The following is a 25,120-nucleotide window of genomic DNA, read 5'->3' on the forward strand; positions in this document are numbered from 1 at the left end:
GTCATTAATGTAAATCAAGAAGAGGATTGGACCCAAAATACTTCCTTGAGGCACCCCGAATTTAAAATCAATAATCTCGCTGGTTAGGTTGTTAATTTTTACCTTTTTCTGTCTCTTTTCCACATAACTTTTTAAAAATGTGAATTTATTTTCAGTAATACCTATATTTTCTAGTTTTTAAATATTTTCGGGCGCTTACATTGCTATCGCTGTTTACACCTTATGAGAGAAATCAAAAAACTTTAACACGAATTTGTAGATCTTGAAAAGGCTTACAGAAAAGTCCGCCATATTAAATGACTATCTACTAAGAATAACTGCTAGTCATGCCGAGTACATCACCACACATCAGTTAGTAATTGTATAAGCTTAACCCTTTCAGCCCAGTGTTAATTCAAATTAACATAAACTTTGTGAATTTTTTTACCGTAACGGTAAAGATTTAGAAAAGCCATATTTTTGTTTTCTTATAGCTTGTAGTCTTTTCTGTGGCGTCTATTTTTTCCGCTCGGTTGAAATCCTTATTCCCGCCACAATAACGATAAATATTTTGACATCTGCTGATTGTGAATTTCATCAAATTTCTGCCTTCATTGATTATTTAATTTAAGGTTAGATATTAATATTTTATACCTACTCGAATTACACAAATTTTAACGCAGTAAGATGTGTTCTATAATAATAACACCAGTTTAATTCACTGTTCACAGTCATTTGCTAGAATATTGTAAATGAATTTCAAATGTTCATTCAAATTAACACTTCTAGTAACGGACATGTTTTCGACTAGTATAGCGAATTTTTAACGATTTATTATCCTAGATTTTTTCTTTATTTCTGAATGAATTTTATTTAAAATGTTATTTGGTTGTACCAGATTATCACTACATTGTAAATGTGCATTTTTGACATTAAACAGTTATATGTGTAACTTTTGTGTTATGTTTATTTTACCTTACTTTTTAAAAAATACCCTCTGACATCCAATGTTAATCCAAATTAACATAGAAAAATTTCTAAAAAAAAAAAAAAAATACCAAAATTTTTCAAATAATTTACTCAGGTATTATCAAGCATTGCATATTTTATATATTAAAGGGTTAATGGAATTGCACAAACCTCCCCACATCGGGACTAAACACTTATTATTATACCTAAATTAATTGACTAGTTAGAAAGGATCATAATGTAAATGTGAAAAACTTTTATTGGAGTATCTACCTATTCTCAAATGCGTTAAACAATAGTAGGAACACTTGGTGCTTACTCAGGTCGGTAGTGCGATGTTTTGTGCAAAGTATTTTTACCAATTTTCTTTTTAACACTGGCCACACTTTTTCCCACTGTAAAGATGGTAGAACTGTCAAAAGTCATATGTCATAATGAGATATGTCGTGGTCGGCTGTTTTCTCGTATGATTATTATTGTCAACACAGAACTTCTAATTCTTGAGAGATCACTGCCATCTCCAGCTTGACCTCGAACTGTATCTGCGATCATATCTTCCTGTGACGGGATGGACCGACGCTCTGTTGGGAACCCGCTTTTGCAGCGCGGATGTAAACTGTGCGCCTGAAGTTTAAGTTTTGACTCGCGGAAATCAGTATTTTGTTTGAAGCAGAATCTTCAAGGAGGTCACACAGTTATTATAAAATATACAGCATTAATATATCAAAAATCGTATCAATTATATCAAGTGTCGCTAGAACGGTGTGATATTAATTGTTCAAATTCGCTTTTCTGCAAAATATAAAGTTTGTTTGTCGAGTTTAAAAATATAGAGTCAGTTGTGTGAGGAAGTTATACTGAATTGAGGGAGATATCAACAAGTTCTGCAGAAATTCATTGAAATGAGTGAGTTGTTTTTTCAATATTTTTAAATTCAATTTTATGTGAAGTTCTACAATTTTTTTATTAAATAGGGTAGTTTCTGCTAGCGTAAATACACATAAAATAGGGTATATACAATGTAGAGTATGTATATATACACATAAATTTGTATATACACGTTTGTTTTATTTTCAAAACACTTTGTATCAGTTAGATCAGAGTTTCCCGAAGTGGTCTATATGGACCCCCAGGGGTCGATATTGGCTTGCTGGGGGTCCATGTCAGCGAGAAAAAAATTTAGGGGTCCACGAGATTCAAATGGGGGTACATACGAACCAACCCCCATTTACCTCAAGTCAACATTTAGGAGTTCCGTAAATGACACAATACACCTAACACAAATATAATAGACTGAGAAATTACTTATTTGTTATTTTTATGTTTATATTTCGTAAAGTTGTCTATTGAGGTATATAAATAAAGTATACGTTCCTTTTCTCGTCAGAATTAATATATTGAACCAAAACATTGCACATTGGAAGCCGCAAATTTTCCTAGTTCCCCAACTTGTTTTTGAAAAATATCCAGGGTAATAATGACGTTCAACATTTAGATGTACTTAACACAGACTTCGAAACTAAGTTTGACGACATTTTGACTGTGGAAATGGAACGTTGAAGAATCGGATATCATGTGACAAGAAGAACTGATCGGAATAAGCGCTAACAAAGAACTTAAGGGGCAGTTCTGTAGGGCCAGCTACAGAAAGAAATTCCCGTTGCTTATCCTGCTTCATTTTCATTTGGTGTAATACTTCACAAGGGCGCCCCTGTCTGCACAATGTAAAGACAGTGGAACTATACTGCCACCCGGTTGTTGTGCAGGCAAGGGAAGGGAATCTTTTTACAAAAAAAATTAATGATTATCACATGGGACGTTAATAGTTTTAGGAAAATTCAATATTCGGCAGGCAGGGGGTCTACGGAAAAAAAAAATTTGGCAAGTGGTCTATAATAATGAGAAGTAAGTATTTCAGTTTCAGAAAATTGTATACAGGGTGTCCGGAAACTCGTAGTACAAGCGGGAAACTGGTGAATCTACATCACATTTGGAGTCGATTTTGTAGTATATTTTTTTTTTATTTGAGCTTTCGTTATCGAGTAAATCGAGTTTGAAGTTGATTTTTTTTTTTTTTTTTAATCAAATTCTTATAAATTATTACTGAAGATCAAAGTACCCAACTAATTAAAACTATTTGAAAGTAAAACAAATGAAGAAACTCGGATTTGAAGCATTATTTTGAAATCACCCTTCATTTAACCCGGTGTAATCATAAAATATTTCTGCTCTGCAGGGTTAAAACATCTGTTATTCAACCCTAAACACCAGAAAAAACTTTAACCCTAAAATAGCCGAAAATTTTTTTTTTTTGGTTTTTTTTTTTTTTTTTTGAAAATCGTCAAATCAAAAAACTTTATGTTTTTTTGGGTTCCCCATGTGGTGTAGATTCTCCAGTTTCCCGCTTGTACTACGAGTTTCCGGACACCGTGTATAATGCATTTTAATAGCTATTTCGTTAAAAAAATTATTATGTTTTGACATAATAATAAATATTAAAAAAAAATTTATGCTGATTTTTTATTAAATCTAAAATAAAAACATAACGACCTATTTTTGGATCAAAGCTTCATATTGTTGTTCTTAATTTTAACAGTCTTGATTTCTAACAGTATGGAAGATCTGCAGTTTATCACGTCTAGGATGAACCAAGTATGCATGAAGAATGAGTTAATGATGAATGTAAGTAAGTCTAAAGTAATGGTGTTTGAAAGAGAGAGTACGAAAACAGTGTGCAATATAACTGTGAATGAGGAATACTTGGATCAGGTGGATGAGTTTGTGTATTTAGGAAGTATGTTCTAGAGAGATGGGAAGGCTGACAGAGATATTGAAACAAGGGTAAATGCAGGTAACTCCATTAATGGAGGACTTAACGCAGTTGGCGCTAACAACAAATTGTCCAAAGAAGCGAAGTTAGCAGTCCACAATGGAGTGCTGATACCTACCCTGATGATGGTAGAGAAGCATGGAATTGATAGAGAAAGGATGAAAGTAGATTGAATGCTTTGGAAACGAATTCCCTGAGGCGTATGTGTGGTAAAACCACGTGTGATCGTGTGAAAAATGCTGAAATTCACAAAGAATGCAAGGCTGAAAACTACGAAATGGACGCTTTGATCGTTTGGGCATGTAGAGTGTAAAGAGAATATATGCTGCGAATGTGAATCCTAGAAGAAGACGGGGACGTGTGAGGAACACATGGCACGTTCAAGTGAAACAAACAGTTATAGTGACCGTGTCAAGAGTCAGAATAACAGAAGAGTATGTATGAAAGTGAATGAGTCAAGACCTAGTTGTTTGGCAGTCTGTCCTCTGCCTACCTCTGCTTTATATGGCGTGATGGTAAGTTAGTTAGTTAGTTAGTATATTTACCTCTACTAGTTCTGTTATTTGTTTATTTTTTTAATGTCAGTACTGCTCAAGAGTCCCAACAGTTTCCTGCTAACTGGAGTCAGGGTACTACGGCCAATTACTTTTAAAGTTTATACACCGTTTGCAGAGATCTCAAAGTGGCAGGCACCATATGTGGTAATTGCCGTACCTTCGATTTAGTACTAAACTTTCACGCAGTGCTTGAGGTTGTATGCTATCTCTAAACAAATTGCTTAAATAAATGTAATAATTCCCTCGTGTGTGATGACAAAGTGTTTTCAGTTCGTGGCAAATACTAGTTAAAACCAAGTAATAGCATTTCGTTCGTAAATACACGCAAATTACTTTTTATTTTGAAATAATACAATTATTTATTAACATAGCAACACATAAGTATAAGAAATACAACCTAGGTCATCTCATACAGCGATACAGTATTCTGTATTCGTCTAATGCCCCTAGTACGCGTTGGCCCAAAGCACTAGGGCCAACGAGCAAAAGATACAGCATCCCGTATTCTCCTCATGCCCGTAGTACACGTTGGCCCAACGCACTAGGGGCAACATGTACAAGATACAGTATTCCGTATTCGTCCCATGCCCATATAACACGTTAGCCTAACGCATTAGGGCCAACGTGTACAAGATACAGCATTCCGTATTCGTCCCATTCCCATAGAACACGTTAGCCCAACGCATTAGGGCCAACGTGTACAAGATAAAGCATTCCGTATTCGTCTAATGTCCCTAGTATGCGTTGGCCCAATGCACTAGGGCCAACGTGTACAGGATACAGCATTCCGTATTCGTCTTATGCCCCTAGTACGCGTTAGCCCAACGCATTAGGGCCAACGTGTACAAGATACAGCATTCCATATTCGTCTTATGCCCCTAGTACAGGACAACTTTTTTTAAAAACATTATATCCACAAAGGAGGCCCTGTGAAAAGATACATCCCTCAGGACCTATGTCATCTTTGAGGATGCTGTGTGAAGGATCTCTTTAGGTAAATGAAGGGGAGGAAGTTCTGGGAAGGAAAAAGGTATACGGGGTGGTTAGCGCTTTAAGGCATCCAGGAGTGACGTACTTATGAATCCATCTCTCCCAATGCGGTGCAATGCGATGGGTCGAGAGAGGTCAAAAGGTCTCCCTCATCCAGTTTCCCCCGATCCGACCCGCCATGCAGCAGGTGGGCAAACACATCTGCCGCCAAATTCCCCAAATGAAACGAATGAGTTTTCGAAATATCGAGTTCTTATCGTGTTTAGCGTTTTTGATAACACTTTTCACATTTGATATTAATTTTTTATTTATTTAGAAATAGTAATGTTTATTTTAAATGCATATTTTAAATGTAACCTGCTTGAATCTGTGCAAAGAAGAGCGATCCGTCTGATTGACAATCCGTTGTTAACAGACCAATTGCCTTCTGTAATCCATAGACGCCATGTAGGCATGCTGAGTCTCTTCTACAGGTATTTCAATGGAGCCTGCTCCAAGGAGCTAGCAGCATTGATTCCTGATGCACCGGTGCACGTGCGCGAAACTCGAACACGAGCTGAACACCCGTTCACGGTTGACGTTGGCTTCATGAGAACTTGAGCTTCATTATTTGTAACACACACATAACCAATACAAAACACATATCACTCACAAACACACAACATATAATATAAATATACCGATTTTAACTTTATTTCATTTTATTTTATTTTAATTTTAAATCCACATTTTTAGTTTAAATTTATCTTAATCTTGTGTTTTTTTTTCTTCACTTTTCTTTGTGTAATATTTTTAATCGAGCCGCTATCAATAACACACCTTACGTAGATGGCGATAAGGCTTAAATTCCCGCTTAACACCATCCACCTGTTTTGATTTATGCAAGAAAAAAACATTGCCAAAAAGTGCCATTTATTTTATTTTGTGGATGTTCAGGCACAAATATTTAAATGTTTTTCGATCATCTTATAAATAACTTAATTTGCCACATTATACAATAAAACCATAACCGAAAATGGGTTCTTAAGTAGGAGATTTTGAACTTTAAAGCAGTTTTCATAGGCCTTATATATTATTTTTTTCTGGGCTTATAAAAAGACTTATCTAAAAAATACTCGATTATTTCAAAGGTCAAGATGTATTCTATTCGCAGTATTTAATAAAGCATCTGAAACATTTCTAGGCGACCAAATTTTCAAACCAAAAACACATGATTTTGCATTACTACGTAGTGCATCGCCTTAAATGTATTATGTATATTTTTTTGTATTGTAAAATGAAGGCCTCAGCCTTTAAAAAGAAAAAAAATAATCTAAATGATTTATTCATGCTAAATTAACATATTGGAATAATGAAGAGTCCTACATTTGATACCAATCTGTGGATAGTTCTTTGGTTTCTTTCAAAACCAAGGGTTGTGATGTTTTTGTCTGATTCCAAACAATTGGTCTGACGCCATCAAAATTACCAGTGCAGCACCAAAATAACTAGTTGAACGTAATTAATAACTTTGCAATAAAGTTTTTATTTAAAATTAAACATGGTAGGAAATATGAATTTTTTATGAACACAAATAATTTGGTGAACTCAATTTTTGTAGGAAAATTGACCGGTAAATTTATATTATAATTTATATCGATTTGTTTGGCAGTTGATCCTCTCTGCCTACCTCTGCGGCGAAATATTCTTTTTATAATTTAACTAGCTGATGTGTACCCGGAATTGCTCGACTGTTCTCTACTTTCAATAAATATTTTAATTTTTTTATTTATTTATAGAGCGGAGACGGTTTACATGTAGTTCCCGTGAGCACTTGGGTCGTAGGCCCATTGTGCTATCTGCCATTTTACCTCAATCCTTTAACAGTAATCCGGTCCCTGTTATAAAGTTCCCCAGGGTTGTCATTGGGTATGTGGCTATGTCTTCTGGTTCTACTGTATGTCTTCCCAGGTCTCATCTCTCCTCTCCAATCTCCCTTGTTCCCTGAAGGCCCCACAAGGGAAGAAGGTCTCGTCGCTCCTCTCCATTACCCTTTGGTTCCGTGAAGGTCGCACAAGGGAAGGGTTCACGGAGGTGGCCTCATCTCTCCTCTCCACTCCTCCTCGGTTCCCTAAAGGTCCCACGAGGGATGAGGGTATCATCTCTTCTCTCCACTCCACCTTGGTACCCTGAAGGCCCCATGCGGGAAGATTCCACTCCCCGTTGGTTCCCTGAAGGCCCCACAACGAAAGAGTCTACTCTCTCTTGGTTCCCTGAAAGCCTTACGAGTGAAGAGGGCCTCATCTCTCCTATCCACTCCTCCTTGGTTCCCTAAATGCCCCATGATGGAGGAGTCCACTTCCCCTTGGTTCCCTGAAGGCCCCACGAGGGAAGAAATAGAAGGAAATAGAAGGCGTAATCCAGCAGAACCCGAGTGCTGGGGTAAGGTCTAAATACTCCGAGATGCGACCCTGTTTGAATAAATATAATATCCATGTATTATACATATAAACCTTCCGGAAGAAATTCTCTAAATTATAGTGATAACCCTATCAAACTCCGTTGCCTAGTTTAGAACGCACAAACAGACAGACGCGGTTAGTTACTTATACTATTTAGAGATAATGATTTTTTGTTTACATATGCATTAGTTACAATTTTGAAAATGTCACACTCGTTTAGGCAACTATTGTTTAGTGCTTTTGTTTATAATCTTTTTACTATCAACGTTATCTAATTCATACATAATATATTATTACATTTATGATATCAAAAGAATTTTATGAAATATGTTTTTTTTATCATTATTATTATGCTATCAAAATAAAACATTAGTTCATTTAACAATGTACAAAAATTCCTAGAATTGTAAACCTTTTTATTTGTAAATACCGCACAAGGGTTCCAACTGTCTGGAGCCAGTGAGACTATGGCATCCACGAATTGTGTATATTGTGAGACTGAAGGTGGTGAAGAGGGGAAGGAGATGGGTAGAGGAAGGTGCATAATACCGCACAAGGGTTCCAACTGTCTGGAGCCAGTGAGACTATGGCATCCACGAATTGTGTATATTGTGAGACTGAAGGTAGTGAAGAGGGGAAGGAGATGGGTAGAGGAAGGTGCATAATACCGCACAAGGGTTCCAACTGTCTGGAGCCAGTGAGACTATGGCATCCACGAATTGTGTATATTGTGAGACTGAAGGTAGTGAAGAGGGGAAGGAGATGGGTAGAGGAAGGTGCATAATTAAAAAAACAATATAATATAATAATAATGATAATTACACAGATCTAGGAAATGAGATAAAAAGAATTTGGCATTCTCAGACTATAAAAATATTACCATTTGTTATTTCGGCTACTGGCATTATACGTAGCTCTTTCATTCAAAATTTAGGCGTATTAGATCTATCAAAAAATTTATAAATAAAGATGCAAAAGTCGGTCATTTTGAATACATGTAGGATAACGTAAGATTTTTTAAATATTTATGTTGAGGGATCAGTAGGATTTATAGGCCCTGTTAGAAGTTCTACCGAGCCAAACCCTCTGATATGAAAATATCTGGAGACGGTGAATTTTTTTTTCCTATTTGATCTCTGGTGAGTTGACGTGTTGTTCTTGTATTGTTTTGTATTTATTTTGCTTATATAATGCAATTGCATTGTGTTGATTGACTAGATGATCATTTGTGGAAAAGTGTTTGGAAGGGTTTAGTTTTTCCCATGGGGAAGATTTCAAAAAGAAGTCAAAACCTTAACTTTTTTGGGATAAGTCTGAATGATTTTTGCCAGTCGCTAAACAAGTGACGGAATATTACAAGTGTCCTGTGGTCCTGACCCACGGCGTTGTCTTGACTTCATTCGACTTGTCACTTTATTTTCTTATATTATATCTACCTTATGTCTTTGCTGTACCTTTGTCCACTCCTGTATTTTTCATTTTACTGTATTCGTGTTATTATTTTGTAATTTGGACGATGTCCTTTAATAAATAAATAATTACCTGGCTATTCACAGCTGATGACCAAACACTTCTACATTTTACATTTCAAGTCACGTTTTGATTCTGTATGTGTTCTTTCGCCGAGGCGATACTGAGAATAACTTCCACTAGAAAGGACAATAAAGAATTATTATTGTGTATTTTGACATCATTTTCATTACGTATTTTTGACGATCGTTTTCGATGGAGATAACTTTTATTACGTTTTTCAAATCTGGTATTATCTTTTTTGCTAGATATAACACAGATAAGATGCACCGTAACCTTAGATAAGAGAATTTTACTATCAACCCAATCCAATTATAGTGCATACGGTGATCGGGTATATCATCAAAATGACAATTCAACACACTTACAAAAAGTGATATAAAGTCATGAAAAGTGATGAAACAAAAACTAGGTTAAATAGGTTACATAGGTAACTATCGAACCTAGTTTTTGTTTCATCACTTTTAATGACTCTATATCACTTTTTAAAGGTGTGTTGGAATTTTCATTTTGATGAAATATCATGGAACCGTTTCAGTTTCTGTCTTTTCTCTTTCATATCTTTCTTTTGAGAGTTGTTAATAATTAAAATATTATAATTTGATGTATTAAGTCGAAGTATGATACAGTTAAAACTGGCGTAAGTTGATATGGTCGAATTAGCTCAGTGGTCATAGCGCTTCTACGGCAATTATGCGACTGAATCTTTTTCTGTCTTTTCTGTTTCGCATCTTTCTTTTGAGCCTATCTATCCTCAACGTGTGACTGTTTGGTGCGGTTTATGGTCCGGCGGAGTCATTGGACCTTACTTTTTCGAAAATGAGGCTGGAGCAACAGTTACGGTGAATGGATTGCGCTATCGAGAGATGATTAATGATTTTTTAACACCTCTTATTGGAAAACCCTGTATATGAGACATGTTCCACTTTTTTAACCTCCAATTGACCTCCAACTCTTCCAAAGCTCTATTAAAAACTACCAAATATGATCTATGCGCAAAGCGTATCGCATTTTAATAATGGGATACGTTTCAACAAGATATTAATATGAAATAGTCCCTCTAATTGTATAGCTCTTTGGTTTTTCAGTTGATTTCTGGCACACTGATAACCTCACAGCGCAGTTCTATCTGCGCTTATCTCTTGAGTGATTGCTGTGATTATGTCTCGGGGTCACAAAACGTTTGAATGACCGCTAAATCAATGAAGAGCAAGGTGAAGGTCCTGCAGCCATATAGTCTGTAGACATAACATTCGATGACTACAATAAACTAACTTTCCAACCATCATGCCGATTCCCGAGAGGGTAGGCAGAGATAATAGACTGCCACACAATTGTATCGAAATCCTAGCTTAATTTTCTCTTTGTATATTATAACAATATACAAAGAGTTCAGCACAAATTTCTTACGTACATAAATTTGTGGCTCAGAATTTCATTTGAATACATTAATTTGATGAATCAATTGCATATAATAACATTGTCTGACAGGAGAATTATGTCAGACCTGGTTGTGTTACGCAGAGTCATTAATAATTTAATTGACAGCCCTGCCATCGTCGTCACTATTAAATTCCATTTGCCGACTAGGAACACAAGACAAAATGTAACATTCTTCTGCAGTACATACACAACCAACTATCAGACACACTTACTAAACAATAAGATGCATGGTCTGGGCAACAAGTCTGTTAAATTCCATGTGCCGACTAGGAACACAAGACAAAATGTAACATTCTTCTGCAATACATACACAACCAACTATCAGACACACCCACTAACCAATAAAATGCATGATTTGGGCAACACAAGACAAAATGTAATATTCTTCTGCAGTACATACACAACCAACTATCAGACACACTCGCAAACAAATAAAATGCGTGATCTGGGAGTCTATTAAATTCCGTGTGCCGACTAGGAACACAAGACAAAATGTAACATTCGTTTGCAATACATACACAACCAAATATCAGACACACTCACTTGCCAATAAGATGCAAATTGTGAAAATATTTAATAAAACACGACTCGTTTGAAATAAATCAAAAATCTCTCAACAAATGCTTTAGTTGCATTTAAAGATACACTGTGAATTTTTTCATGCCTATAACATATTAAATAACAGAAAAAAAACGTGTTTTTAATAATATTCTGGCTTACGATTTTTTTCTAACGAGAGAATTTCATATAATTAACGTTTTGGCAAAAAAATGTATAGATATTTTCTTCAAAAATAACATATATTTTTTTGGAACTTAAAACTTAAAGATTTAACGAAAAGCTTGTTAAAAATGTTGTCCCACTCAGGCGTAGTGTGTTCAATTCCTCGGCTGGCTAAATCCTCCATCACAACACAAGCAAAATTTTCCGCTTACTAACAATTACGCTAACAAAAAATTGTCCAAAGAAGCGAAGTTAGCAGTCCACAATGGAGTGCTGGTACCTACCCTGATGTATGGAAGTGAGGCATGGAACTGGCAAAGAAAGGATGAAAGTAGATTGAATGCTGTTGAAATGAGATCCCTGAGGCGTATGTGTGGTAAAACCATGTTTGATCGTGTGAGGAATGTGGAGATCCGCAAAGAGTGCAAGGCTGATGTAAGCGTAATGAATCAGATCAAGAAAGGGACGCTTAGATGGTTTGGGCATGTAGAGCGAATGAGCGATGTAAGGAGGATATACGATGCGAATGTGAATGGTAGCAGAAGTCGGGGACGCCCGAGGAAGACATGGCACAACTCAGAACAATAGAAGAGTATGTATGAGACGATGTATGAATGTGAATGAGGCAAGAAGTGTGTGGTGAGACCCAGTTGTTTGGCGGTTCGTCCTCTCTGCCTACCCCTGCGGGGAAACGGCGTGATGGTTAGTTAGTTAATTAGTTATTCGTAACCCGGGAATGTGTGTGTTTCTTTAAAAAAAAACAAATCGGCAGAAATCGAGTATGCGGGGGCTCAAGCGGAAATTTTTGATTGTGTCGTGATGGAGGACACGACGCCCAGGTTGTACCCAGACACGATTCCAACTCAGCCACTGACCGATTGAATCGAATTTACTTGCGTCTGCCGAGATTTGAACCCGCGACCTTCTGATTACTAGTCGAGAACCTAACCCTCGATCACGGAGGCCTGTTATGCCGGAGATCATTTTAACATCTCCTCTGGTCGTGGCATACTATAATGATGTTACATCACAGCACACTAATTGACCTAACCTGGTAGTTTCCTTTGAGCAGGGGTTTTCAAACGTTTTTAAAATTCGGACCGATTGAAAAATATGACTTATGATTATGGTTAAAAAAAATGTATTTTCATTAATTTGAAATTCGATTTTTTTTTCTCGAATGAATGAATGAATAAATGAATGTGGAAATTAACCCGCTTCCCGATATTCGATCGAGCTGAAACTCGGCAAATAGACTCGTAGTCGATGACAATGCATTCTACCTGCTTTTGGTGGCACCCACGCGCGATCATACGTTTTTTTACGAAATAAATGTCGTTACTATCCAATTAGAATTTGGTTTTGGTTTTAGCGGTGTTGATTCCAGTCCCTGTGGCGGAAGTTTCAATATTTATCAAACAAAAAAAAAATAGTTTAAGGCGATGCACTACGTAGTAATTCAAAATCATGTGTTTTTGGTCTGAAAATTTGGTCGCCTAGAAATGTTTCAGATGCTTTAATTAAATACTGCGAGTAGAATACATCTTGAGTGTCAGCTACACTCGCTACTCGCTTCGACGCTTCGACGAAGTCCTCGACGAAGTCAGCCGAAGTTCGAAGTGCGTGCCCACACACTCGTGCAACTTCGCGAGTAACGCTTCGAGTCCTTTGACTCGGGCGCATTTACCGACAACAATCGGAAGTCGGGCGAAGCGAAGCGAAGTTGCCCGAAGCGAAGTGAAGTTCGTGACCACACTATCGTATTCGCTCAACTTCGATCAACTTCGCGAGTAGTGTAGCTGGGCTTTTGGACTTTGAAATAATCGGGTATTTTTTAGATAAGTCTTTTTATAAGCCCAGAAAAAAATAATGTAAAGGCCTATGAAAACTGCTTTAAAGTTCAAAATCTCCTACTTACGAACTCATTCTCGGTTATGATTTTATTGTATAATGTGGCAAATTAAGTTATTTATAAAATGATCGAAAAAAAATTAAATATTTATGCCTGAACATCCACAAAATAAAATAAAAGGCACTTTTTGGCCATGTTTTTTTCTTGCATAAATCAAAACAGGCGGATGGTGTTAAGCGGGAATTTAAACCTTATCGCCATCTACGTAAGGGTTGTTATTGATAGCGGCTCAATTTAAAATATTACACGACGTAGTGCATCGCCTTAATTATATGTATCAATAAAAATTGATTAAAAAGTAGTTTTTTGTTTTTTTTCTTCTCAATATTATGGTACCTACCTGTCTGAAGAAAGTTTGAAAATAAAATTATCATTGAGATAGTTTCTTTGAAGAACTTGTATTATTCCTTATTAGAAATTTTATATAAATGTTAGGTACATGAAATACAACATACATATGTAAATGTACTAGCTTACATGTACCCGGCGTTGCTAGGGGTTATCCTTAGGAGATACGCGTATATCATCAAGGACTTTTCTGTAGGCCTTTTTAAGATACACAATTCCGTAGTACATTATTTTGATGTATCTCATAAGGTTTAGACAGAGTTAGCAATGTAAGCGCTCGAAAATATTTTTTTTCCGACTTGATCACAAAACATCGACTTTTTTTCTACTTTCTATAAATATAATATGTATGTATTATATATATAAACCTTCCGGAAGAAATTCTCTAAATGATAGTGAAAACCATATCAAAATCCGTTGCGTAGTTTAGAAGTACTAAGCGCACAAACAAACAGACGCGGATAGCGACTTTATTTTATACTATTTAGAGATAATAAAATTTAATTTAATAAAGTTTTTAGTTTTCAGATACGTTCAATAAAATAAAATAAATTAAAACAAATAACCGCGGCCCTGGCTTGGTGACTTCTGGCTTAGTATATATACACAATAATATATTGGACCTATGACCGATTGTGATTGCATAATTCCGGATATCATTCTGTTTACTTGTGCTTGCTCAATTTTTAGTTTTTTTATGAGATTGCTTTACACGCGATTTCAACTGCCTGAAGCAGGGAGGATTATTGCAACCTACATATAAAAATGAGTTGTGTATTTAGGAAGTATGTTCTAGAGAGATGGGAAGACTGACAGAGATATTGAAAGAAGAGTAAATGCAGGTAATTTCGTTAATTGAGGACTGAACGCAGTTGGCGCTAACAAAAAATTGTCCAAAGAAGCGAAGTTAGCAGTCCACAACGGAGTGCTGGTACCTACCCTGATGTACGGAATTCAGGCATGGAACTGGCAGAGAAATGATGAAATTAGACTGAATGCTGTAGAAATGAGATCCTTTAGGCGCATGTGTGTAAAACCATGTATGATCGTGTGAGAAATGTGGAGATCCGCAAAGAGTGCAAGTCTGATTGATGTAAGCGTAATGAGTAAGATCAAGAAAGGAACGCTTAGATGGCATGTAGAGCGAATGAGCGAAGAAAGGCGTGTAAGGAGAATATATGATGCAAATGTGAATGGTAGCACAAGTCGGGGACGCCCGAGGAAGACATGGCACGACCAAGTGAATCAGATACTTGAGTCGGGCTATGTCAAGAGTCAGAATAATAGAAGAGTATGTATGAATGTGAATGAGGCAAGAAGTGGGTGGTGTGACCGAGTTGTTTGGCGGTCCGTCCTCTCTGCCTACCCCTTCGGGGAAACGGCGTGATGGTTAGTTAGTTATAAAGATAACATTTAATTTTTTTAAAGCTAAACTTATATTTACAAGACAAAGTTTTTATGCAAAAAAAGGATTACAAATTATTATAAGCAATCGCCATATAAATTGAAAAAATGTTCCTAGAGAAAATAATTGCCACCGACGGGATTAGAACCGGCAGCCTTCTGATTGCCACTGGATAATATTTAACAAGTCAAAATATTTCACCATTAATTTACCATCTTTATAAGATTTAGTATTTAACAAAGCCTTTCCCGCAAAATTGAAATTGGTTGTTTCCAGGTAAAATTTTTTTGGAATAACTTATTGAGTAAAACCTCAAATTTTATTATTAAATTATTTTTATGTCTCTGCTTTACTTGCAAATTTGGGTGTTGGGATTTCTTTGATAAAGTAAAAGGTTCCTTTACTATAATTGTGTTTATTTACGTAACAATAAATAAGTCTGGATTTAGCTACACTGTTCATTACCCGAGGGTTGGTAATTTTCTGTTTCTGGCAGCTTGTTGTCTATCAATAATATCCCACAGGCAATTGCTACACTCTAGCGACATCTGTAGAACTCTGGAGTTAGCTTTATGACTAGTGCCATCTATCGCTTGAATACCCAACTTATTACCACACATCACAATTATTGAAGACAATATTGGCGATTCCTAAACGAAAATCTGAAACAGAACTGCCAATAAAAATGTGCGGTGAGAAAAATGAAGACAGTGTTGGTAGTTCCTATTCGCAAGGATGATACAGTTAAATATGACCGAAGGAGATAGGGTCCCATTAGCTCATTTGGTAGAGCGGTGACCCGGCAAGGCAAGGGTCATGAGTTCGAGTCCTAGATGTGAACGTATATTTTTCTGTTTCAATTTTTCTTTTAGGAATCGTTTATATTGTCTTCAATAATTCAATATTTTTTTAATGAAAAATACTAATACATATTGAATTGTTTGACATCAAACTTAGTGTGTCCATTATCAATAAACCAAGGCTGATGAAAGCTTAATGTATAACACTGAGAAAGGGACACTTAGGACAGGTTGTTTCGGAAAATTTGAACAATTCATCAAATTTCAACGTTCATTTTCGGGTTCTGTGAAAGTCCTATTTGAGTTCTGTTATAATATCATTATAGGCAAGTTGCTTGACAGAACTGAAATAATGACAGAACTTGAAAAAATCTTTCATAGAACTTGAAAATTAACTTCGAAATTTAATTGTTCAAATTCTCCTAAACAACCCGTCCTTTGATGGTTTAGGAATGTAGAGCGGATGCACGAAGACAGGAGTGTAAGGAGAATATTATGACATAAATGTATACACTCTTGAGTATCGCCCTGGTTTAAGACCATCATTGTACATAATTGAAACGTTGCTTGAAATGGCTTTGGCTGTGTTTGGTGACCAGATCTAAATACCCTGGTACATTATCACCTTACTCTTCCCATCTCCTTCCCCTCCCTACTATCTTCAGCCTCACAAGATGTTGAAATAAAAGTACATGAATGTTCTTGTACTAACGATACATTCTGTCAATGTCCTTGCCTAGATCGAACGGACCATATCAAATACCTTGGTCTTACATTTGATCAATATATTAAGTGGAATACACATTGCCTACTTATCACGAATAAATTTAGAAAACATATTTATTTCTTCAAAAACATTAGAAACAAAAGACTCCAAATCTATGAAAATTGTTTATTACTCTCTTTTTCAATCTATCATTAAGTATGGAATAATCGCATGGGGAGGTGCAACACTATCAGCTATAGATTCATTATCGAAGGCACACAAATTAATTATGAAAGTTATTCATAAACTTCCCTTAATAACAAGTACTGCAGATATATTCTACAAATTCCATGTATTAGATATTTGACAAATTTACACACAAAACTATCTTAACTCATCTGTTTAGAAATAAACACATACATTTTATGAAAATACCCAAAATATTGTAAACACGAGGCACAAAACTAAAGAACTCATACAAATATACATACTATCCATTCCTGTATCCATCCTTGTTCTTAACAGGAATGCTCGATTTCAATACATTAGAATAATATTTTTAGGCAAACACTTTTTGAAGTTAATCTCTGGTACAATACACAATCCGCCTATGTTGAAAGAGGTTAACTAACAATTATACTCGAGGGAGATCCCATGCACTCTTATATGCTCCGAAAGCGAGGACTTCTGCCTATCAGAACGCGCCAATAAACAGAGCGACTCAACTGCTTAACGATTCTGCATTAGCCATCGACATTTTCAATGTCACCTACAGACAATTCAGTAACTATCGCATAACACATGTCACAAAATAGTAAAACTGCCTCTGTAAACCTTTTAATTTGTAATCTTCTCCATGATATATTGGTGTATAACCGTTTTATGAAGAACATGAAAAAAAAAAAATAAACATCTACCACAACATTTGATCAAAGAAATTTCAAATGCATTGCGTCTAAAATAAACAATAACCTACCCGAAAAAACAAGAAAATCGAATAATATTAACAAATACAAAATCCTGATCAAACAATGGATCATCGAAAAAGGTCTTGCAATAATTAGTCACCTCACCCAAATATAATCCTGAAAATTGTTGTCAAATATTTTTGCTTTATTGAAAAATGTACTTTATTTTAATATTATAAAATATTTTTAAACTAGTCTGTCTCAGCACAGGATTTCCTAGTGAGACAGGCAAAGCCAAACAAAATATATGTAAACTTTTTTATATAGATGCATATAATAAAAAAAAACATAACCCAATCGGCTATGTCGTAGTCTCATTTTATCAAAAAAGTTAATGGTAGAAACAGTGAGGGACTCCCAAGAAAGACACGAACAAGTGAATAAAATATTATAATCGGGTCAGGATCACAGAAGGGTATGAATGTGACTGAAGCAACATGTGTTCCACACCACGCTCTCTGTCTACCCCTGCTGGTGTGATCGTTCGTTTGTTGTTATTACAAGATAAAGGGTTCAAGATAATAATAATACTCCACATTTGTGGAGTTCATTATAAATGACTTTACTGTCATGTTTCTGAACTTTAATAAAATGCAATATTCTCCTATATCAAGTGTTCACGATAGCTCTATATTATCGTATCAGGCCAGTTTATCACTGTTGGTTTCTAATAAATATTTTTATTTTGTCATACGCCCAGCTGGGCTTTTACATCTGTCTGTCTATACGGGTGTATCGGCTCGTACCCGACAAACTTTAACCAGCTATTCCTTGGCACATTTGGAGTAAAAAATGTTATGGGCACTTTGCTGTCTGGTAACATTTTTTTTAAATAAAAAAATTATTATTCATATTTTCACCTCATGTCACCAATGTTTTATCCCTTTTCAAAGTTTGAAAACCCATCTGGCAATATTTTGTTCGAGTTTCGTTGAATAATGTACGTACGTACCTACGTTGGCGCGCTTTTACAATCACAACGAAATGGCACGGCACCATTCGTCTCATTTTTAACTATTATTATTTAGTGTGTACGAAAGAGCGAGGACACTTTTTGACACACTTGCTAATAATAGCTGTTGAACACGAGAAACAATGCAAATGACAGTGACGGAGTGTGGATTTTTTATTTATTTTTTGTTTTTAATGGAGAAAAATGTTACCGGACAGCAAAGCGCCCATAACATTTTTTACTCCAAATGTGCTAAGGAATAGCTTGTTAAAGTTTGTCGGGTACTTGCCGATACACCCTGTATGTATATATAAAAAAATATTGATTGTTTGTTTGTTCATAGACTCAAAACTACTGGACCGATTTTACTGAAATTTTTTTTTTTTCTTGTCATTGCCAGGAGTGTTTTGAGTGTGGTTACAATGGTAGAATAAGTCAGGGACGCCCGAGGAAGACTTAACGCATCATCTCTTTTTTATTAAAAAAAAATTTGAAACACATAAATTATAAACTAAACTTACACTTCTCAAAATACCGAATCCATTAAATTTCATAATTTTAACTCCCTCCAAATACGACGTCTAATTTTTGATCAAATCTTATTGTTTAAAATCCTAAATAATGGTCTGGACTCACCAGAACTTACCAATTTAATAAATCTTCATATTCCGTCTAGATCAACCCGACAATCTGATTTATTTTATCTACCCTCGTGTAGAACAAATATTCGAAAAAAATCCCCAATTCCTCGTACATGTGCACAATATAATACAAAATTTTACAGCATTGAAATTTTTGGTAATAACCTAAAGAAATATCGATATGAAGTAATGCGTACGATCGATTATTAATATGAGAGTATGGAATGTATCGGTAGCATCTCCTATCCTCTTCCTATTTTCCTCTTCCTCTTCACTTTAACACAAAATTAATTTTAAGATATTAAAACTTCATTTCCAATGAACTTTAGCATAAGAAACTTCTGTGGCTTGACTTAGTTAACTTGTATATTTATTTATTGTTTTTGTGTTTAATTCGTAGAACTCCATTTAATTTTTTTATAAATTTAATTTAGATTAAATTTGATAATATTATTATTAAGTTCTGCAAGTGTTTTAGTTTTTTATTATTGTGACAGCTGTTTCGGCTTACAAGGACAGTTTGAAAATGGCCTTGTAAGCCGAAACAGCTGTCACAATAATAAAAAACTAAAACACTTGCAGAACTTAATAATAATATTATCAAATTTAATCTAAATTAAATTTATAAAAAAATTGTATATTTATATCTATCATTGTATATTATGCAAAAGCTGTTTGTTTCTTACAAATAAATAACCTGGGAACATGTCAGCTAGTGGATTACAAGAACAACGTATACCCAGTGATCTATTGGAAATTATGCAAAAAGTTTTTTAAAGCATGGAATAACATTAAAATGAAAAACTAAATATGAAACAATATTAGTAAAACATGTAACAATAATATAGAGACTAGAACAATACTACAAATAAGACAAATCACAAATCAGGGGGTATTTCACTATCTCTGATTATGTTCTGACTAAGCACTAATCCGCGGATTAGTCATTTTTTCGTTTTCACTATATCTGAATAACGCTAACGCTCGGGTTAAAGTTCGATTTGACTAATCAGTGCTCGAACCTCTCGTTAGGTGCTATTCCTCGAATCAAAGATGGCGTCAAAACATTCCGAGTTTGACAGCTGAGAAGTGAGTCGAATTTTGTTGAATGAATTTGAATGCTTGTATGATCCATCCTGAATTATTTGATTGTGTTCAAAATAAGAAACAATTTATTAATTCGACACGAATCTATCTAAAATGACCTGATAATCAACATAACATAACCAAAAAAACGCACACTTCGCGGTGTGCGGACTGTGACGCATGACAGCCGTGGCAGTAGATGGAGTAACTGCAAACATTTTGCGATGTTGCCAGACTATTTCGAGTGTTATCTATCCGGAAGCTCGAAACAATGGTGAAACGGTCGCCGTTGAATAACGAAGTTATTCTGATCTTTAAAGCCAGCCAACGGATAGCTAGTCAGATATTTAGCCCGACATAGTGAAATACCCCCTAAAACTTCATTTCCAACGCTACTACAATTTGTAGGATTCAACCAAGTGCTGGTATAGATTACGCTTCATTATATAATGGAGTCAGTTCTGACTTTTAAATGGAGTCATGTAAATATATGAATACATAGTACCCCAAACTTGTTGCCCAAATCATGCATCCTTTTTTTTAATTTAAAAAAATTACAATTTTGGTGATTTTCTCAACTACCGTACTAGGCTCATGCCCGTATTATGGTAGTCGTACATGAATTATGTAAGAATAACAAAAATAACACAAAGGAAAAGGAAATTGCTATGGGAAACAAAAATTTAAAAAATGCATATTTCAGTCAGGTGATGTTTCATGTGTGTTTAAATTGAGTGAACACGAGTGGATGATTGGTTTAGGACAGTTATTGGAAGCACTATGTTTGCGTTTAGAAAATGTCAAGTATTGAATTTTGTCGGTATTAAGTGTGAGGAGGTTTGCGTCTATCCAATGCTTTACTACTATTAGGCCATTCTTAGTTTTATGAGTTACTGTGTCACATAAATATTTTGTGACAAGTTTAGTTCTTGCTTAATTGGGGTTATTTTGTCTATGGTGTTTTTTCTCGAACTCTGGCAATATTTTGAAGGAAGGAAGTACAGTTTTGTTTATGGTCACTTCCTCCCCGGCCCATTAGGCCGATGGGTCGGTGGATCCAGTCACTCGCCTTTTAAGGGGTTTCAATCTGAGTTAATCATGTGAATAGGAGTTATTATTTCTTTAAAAAAGGGCGCGGGGTGTTTATCCTTTCACGAATAGTTCGTGTTGATTATTATTTCTAGTGGGGATTATGGAATCCCGCTTTTCATCCAGTGTTGGCCGTTGGTCATATTTGTATACTCGTGTTTCGGAACTGAAACCGTAAATGGATCGGTCCTAGCTATGGCTAGTAGTTGATGGCTGAGTTTTCCCGCGTCGCGAAGGAACGGATTGCTGTTCCCGAAGTCTGTAAGACAAGCCTGGTCGGCTACCACGTGCTGCAGGCCTGATGCCCCTGCAGGCGTCCATTGAGGGAGTTGCTGTCCTCCCGCTGCCACTAAGAAAACGGATTGCTGTCTTGGCTCCGTTGAAGAGTCTGGTCGACTACCACGTGCTGCAGGCCTGATGCCCCTGCAGGCGTCCATTGAAGGAGATGCGTCCTCCTGCTTCCACTAAGAGAAGGATGTCCTGGCCTCCGTCCCGGGTCCGTTTCCCGCTGCCGAGAGCAAGTTTTCGTTCGCCATTCGTTGTCGTTCTTTCGTTTCACGTTAAGTTAGTTTAGTTTAATTCAAGAGTCCATCGGGTATGTGCCTATATTTATTTCTATGATTACATGTTTATCATCTGTACTCCTTTGTAGTTGCTTTTGATGTTTCAATATATTTTCCATTAAGAACTCACTCTTTTATTTATGATCACTTAACTTACTTGACAGGAAATTATTCCCACAATCTTGAGATGAGATCTCAGCTCTACCGTTTCCTTTTAAACATTGGAATGTACCTACCTAAAATTGCATACGTTACATTTGGCGCCCAACGTGGGGGCATTCTTCTTTTATTAGGCCATTCTTAGTTTTATGAGTTACTGATTGCCATGATTCTTCTTTTATTAGGCCATTATTAGTTTTATGAGTTACTGATTGCCATGATTCTTCTTTTATTAAGCCATTCTTAGTTTTATGATTTACTGATTGCCATGATTCATCTTCAAATGTTAATACTGTTTCATCTGCAAATGATAATATCTATGTATCCAATATCCATGGTACATGTGTTGATGTATATAAGAAATGAAAGTGGGCCTAGTACACTGCCTTGAGGTACCCCTTAAGGACATTTTTTTGCTCATACGTATTTTGGTTAGTGAGTGTGTCTGATAGTTGGTTGTGTATGTATTACACAAGAATGTTTCATTTGTATTGTGTTCCTAGTCAGTATACATGGAATTGAATAGTGGCGATGATGAAAGGGCTGTCAATTAAGTTGTTAATGTAATACAACCAGGACAGACAGCGTTACTAGATGTATACATTCTATGTTGTATATAATAATAATACTTGGATGACTTGTATAGCGCCGTTTTTGTGCAAAAACACCTCAAGATATGTTATATTTATTGTAATATTTTTTTAAGATAATCAGTGTAATATTTAATTATTGAAGAATAAGATAATACGAATACATGTAAATGAAATGTGACACAGAACAAGACACAGAAAAATAATTTAATAAAAATGCAGGAATTATTTGAGAAAAATCTTAAGTTGAGATCAATCATATTAAGGTGAGAAGTACCTGGCTATTCAGATCTGGTCACCAAACCCGGCTAAATCCATTTCAAGCAACATTTAAATTTTGAATGGGTTTCTTACACCAGGGCGATACTGAGAGTATCTTTCACTATGTAACGTGCCGCAAATATAATATATATTATCAAATTAATAAATTGTGAAATAACTCAAATTAATCAAATGAAATTTACTTGCGCACGCTGGGATTTGAACCCGGAATCTCTGGCTTGCTAGCCGACAGCATTACTGCGGAAGCCGTCAAAGATTTTCTGCAAACAAATGCCTATTTTTAATTGAAATATATTTTAGAGATTGTTTATTTTGATGGTTTGAATGTATTAAGAATATGTATAGTATAATTATTTCATCAGCCGTTAATACCCGCTTTAATATTGTATTACCTTAATAAATCATCAAAGTCAGAGTTAATAGCCGCTTTAATATTGTATTACCTTACTAAATCATCAAAGGCAGAGTTAATAGCCGCTTTAATATTGTATTACCTTACTAAATCATCAAAGTCAGAGTTAATAGCCGCTTTAATATTGTATTACCTTACTAAATCATCAAAGGCAGAGTTAATAGCCGCTTTAATATTGTATTACCTTACTAAATCATCAAAGTCAGAGTTAATAGCCGCTTTAATATTGTATTACCTTACTAAATCATCAAAGGCAGAGTTAATAGCTGCTTTAATATTGTATTACCTTACTAAATCATCAAAGGCAGAGTTAATAGCTGTTTTAATATTGTATTACCTTACTAAATCATCAAAGGCAGAGTTAATAGCCGCTTTAATATTGTATTACATTACTAAATCATCAAAGTCAGATTTAATAGACGCTTTAATATTGTATTACCTTACTAAATCATCAAAGGCAGAGTTAATAGCCGCTTTAATATTGTATTACCTTACTAAATCATTAAAGTCAGAGTTAATAGCCGCTTTAATATTTTATTACCTTTTTATTGTTTTATTGCTGCTTCGATTTATATAATTTATTAACGTAAAATAAAGAATATCTTTCATATAACATCCATTAAAATGTACGAAAGAAAAGCAAGGCGCACAACTCATGCCGCTGGGAGGCGCTAGTGTAGCATGTTGCCATCGGAATGTATGGGAAATGTCAGAAGTTGGAGATATTATTCATATTATAGAGTATTTGAGGCACGAGAATATTTCCCTGCTAATTGGCTAATTAAATTAGTTAAAGTAAGAATGTTATGTAATATAATATTATTAATTTGTTCTTATCTTTATAATTTCAATAACATAAAAATGTATACAAAATGTGTAAGTGCACGCTAGTTTCCAAATCAGGATCAGTTTAATTTAAGAAATATTCGTGTTTTAGATAAACTTGCTTTTAAAAACCTGACCGATCTTGCGTTTTACATCGTACTAGGTTTTATCACCGAACAGAAAATCCCTAGACGTGTGTTCTATCCGATTTGAACGAAAATTGATTGTTGCCAATTTACATGTCGAGACATTTAGACTCCTAGGCCCTAGACAGGCCGATGGAATCGATCATCAATACATGAAAGAATGTCCTTAAATTTAGGGAAAATTTTGATGAGAGTGTACGTCCACAACTCCTGTCGGCAAAAATAGAATAAGGTCCTCTTACAGCTGCTGTGTCCACATATTGCACAGGTGGGACCTCAAAGAGCCGCCGATGTGTGAAAGCGGAGCGGTGCAGACGTTATCGACAACGAATCTATCTGCCGAGTTTAAGCTCCATCTAGGAATCCAACTCAGGATCTCTTCCAGGATGTCATATTTGTCGATCTCGTATTTAAAATATTTCATAGGTTTAAATTAAAATCGGATATGTTTATCCGATACACTTCTAGGTTACAAACCAATTTAATTAGAAACTTTGTAACCATTTGTAAAAACAAAAAATTACAAGATGATATTGTCAATTCTGGATTTGAAATATGAGGTTTTTATTTTTTATATAAACTCCACACAGGAGGCCCTGAAGAAAATCATTTCCCTCAAGGCCTATGTCATCTTTGGGGATGCTGTGTGGAGGGTCTTTGTGTGGAGAGGAAGGAGTGAACATGGGTCTTGAAGAGTCCCATGTTGTAGAAGGGAGGAAACACAGAGGCCGGCAGTTCGTTCCACAGCCGAGCTGTTGAACTTAAGAACGAATC

At 35.5% G+C, this 25,120-nt stretch overlaps 1 protein-coding gene across 1 annotated transcript in view; it reads left to right on the plus strand.

Annotated features, from left to right (window-relative positions):
• The first annotated feature begins 1,368 nt into the window (after positions 1-1,368).
• fbl (pantothenate kinase 3 fbl) overlaps positions 1,369-25,120 on the plus strand; it is an 81,508-nt gene continuing 57,756 nt past the window's right edge. The window contains exon 1 of the mRNA XM_089643647.1: positions 1,369-1,854. The gene's annotated coding sequence lies outside the window, so the exon portion shown is untranslated. The remainder of the gene's footprint in view (positions 1,855-25,120) is intronic.

The sequence above is a fragment of the Hesperophylax consimilis genome, chromosome 20 (assembly GCF_061612785.1).
Source record: "Hesperophylax consimilis isolate HC1 chromosome 20, BYU_Hcon_1.0, whole genome shotgun sequence".
Classification (NCBI taxonomy): Eukaryota; Metazoa; Arthropoda; class Insecta; order Trichoptera; family Limnephilidae; genus Hesperophylax; species Hesperophylax consimilis.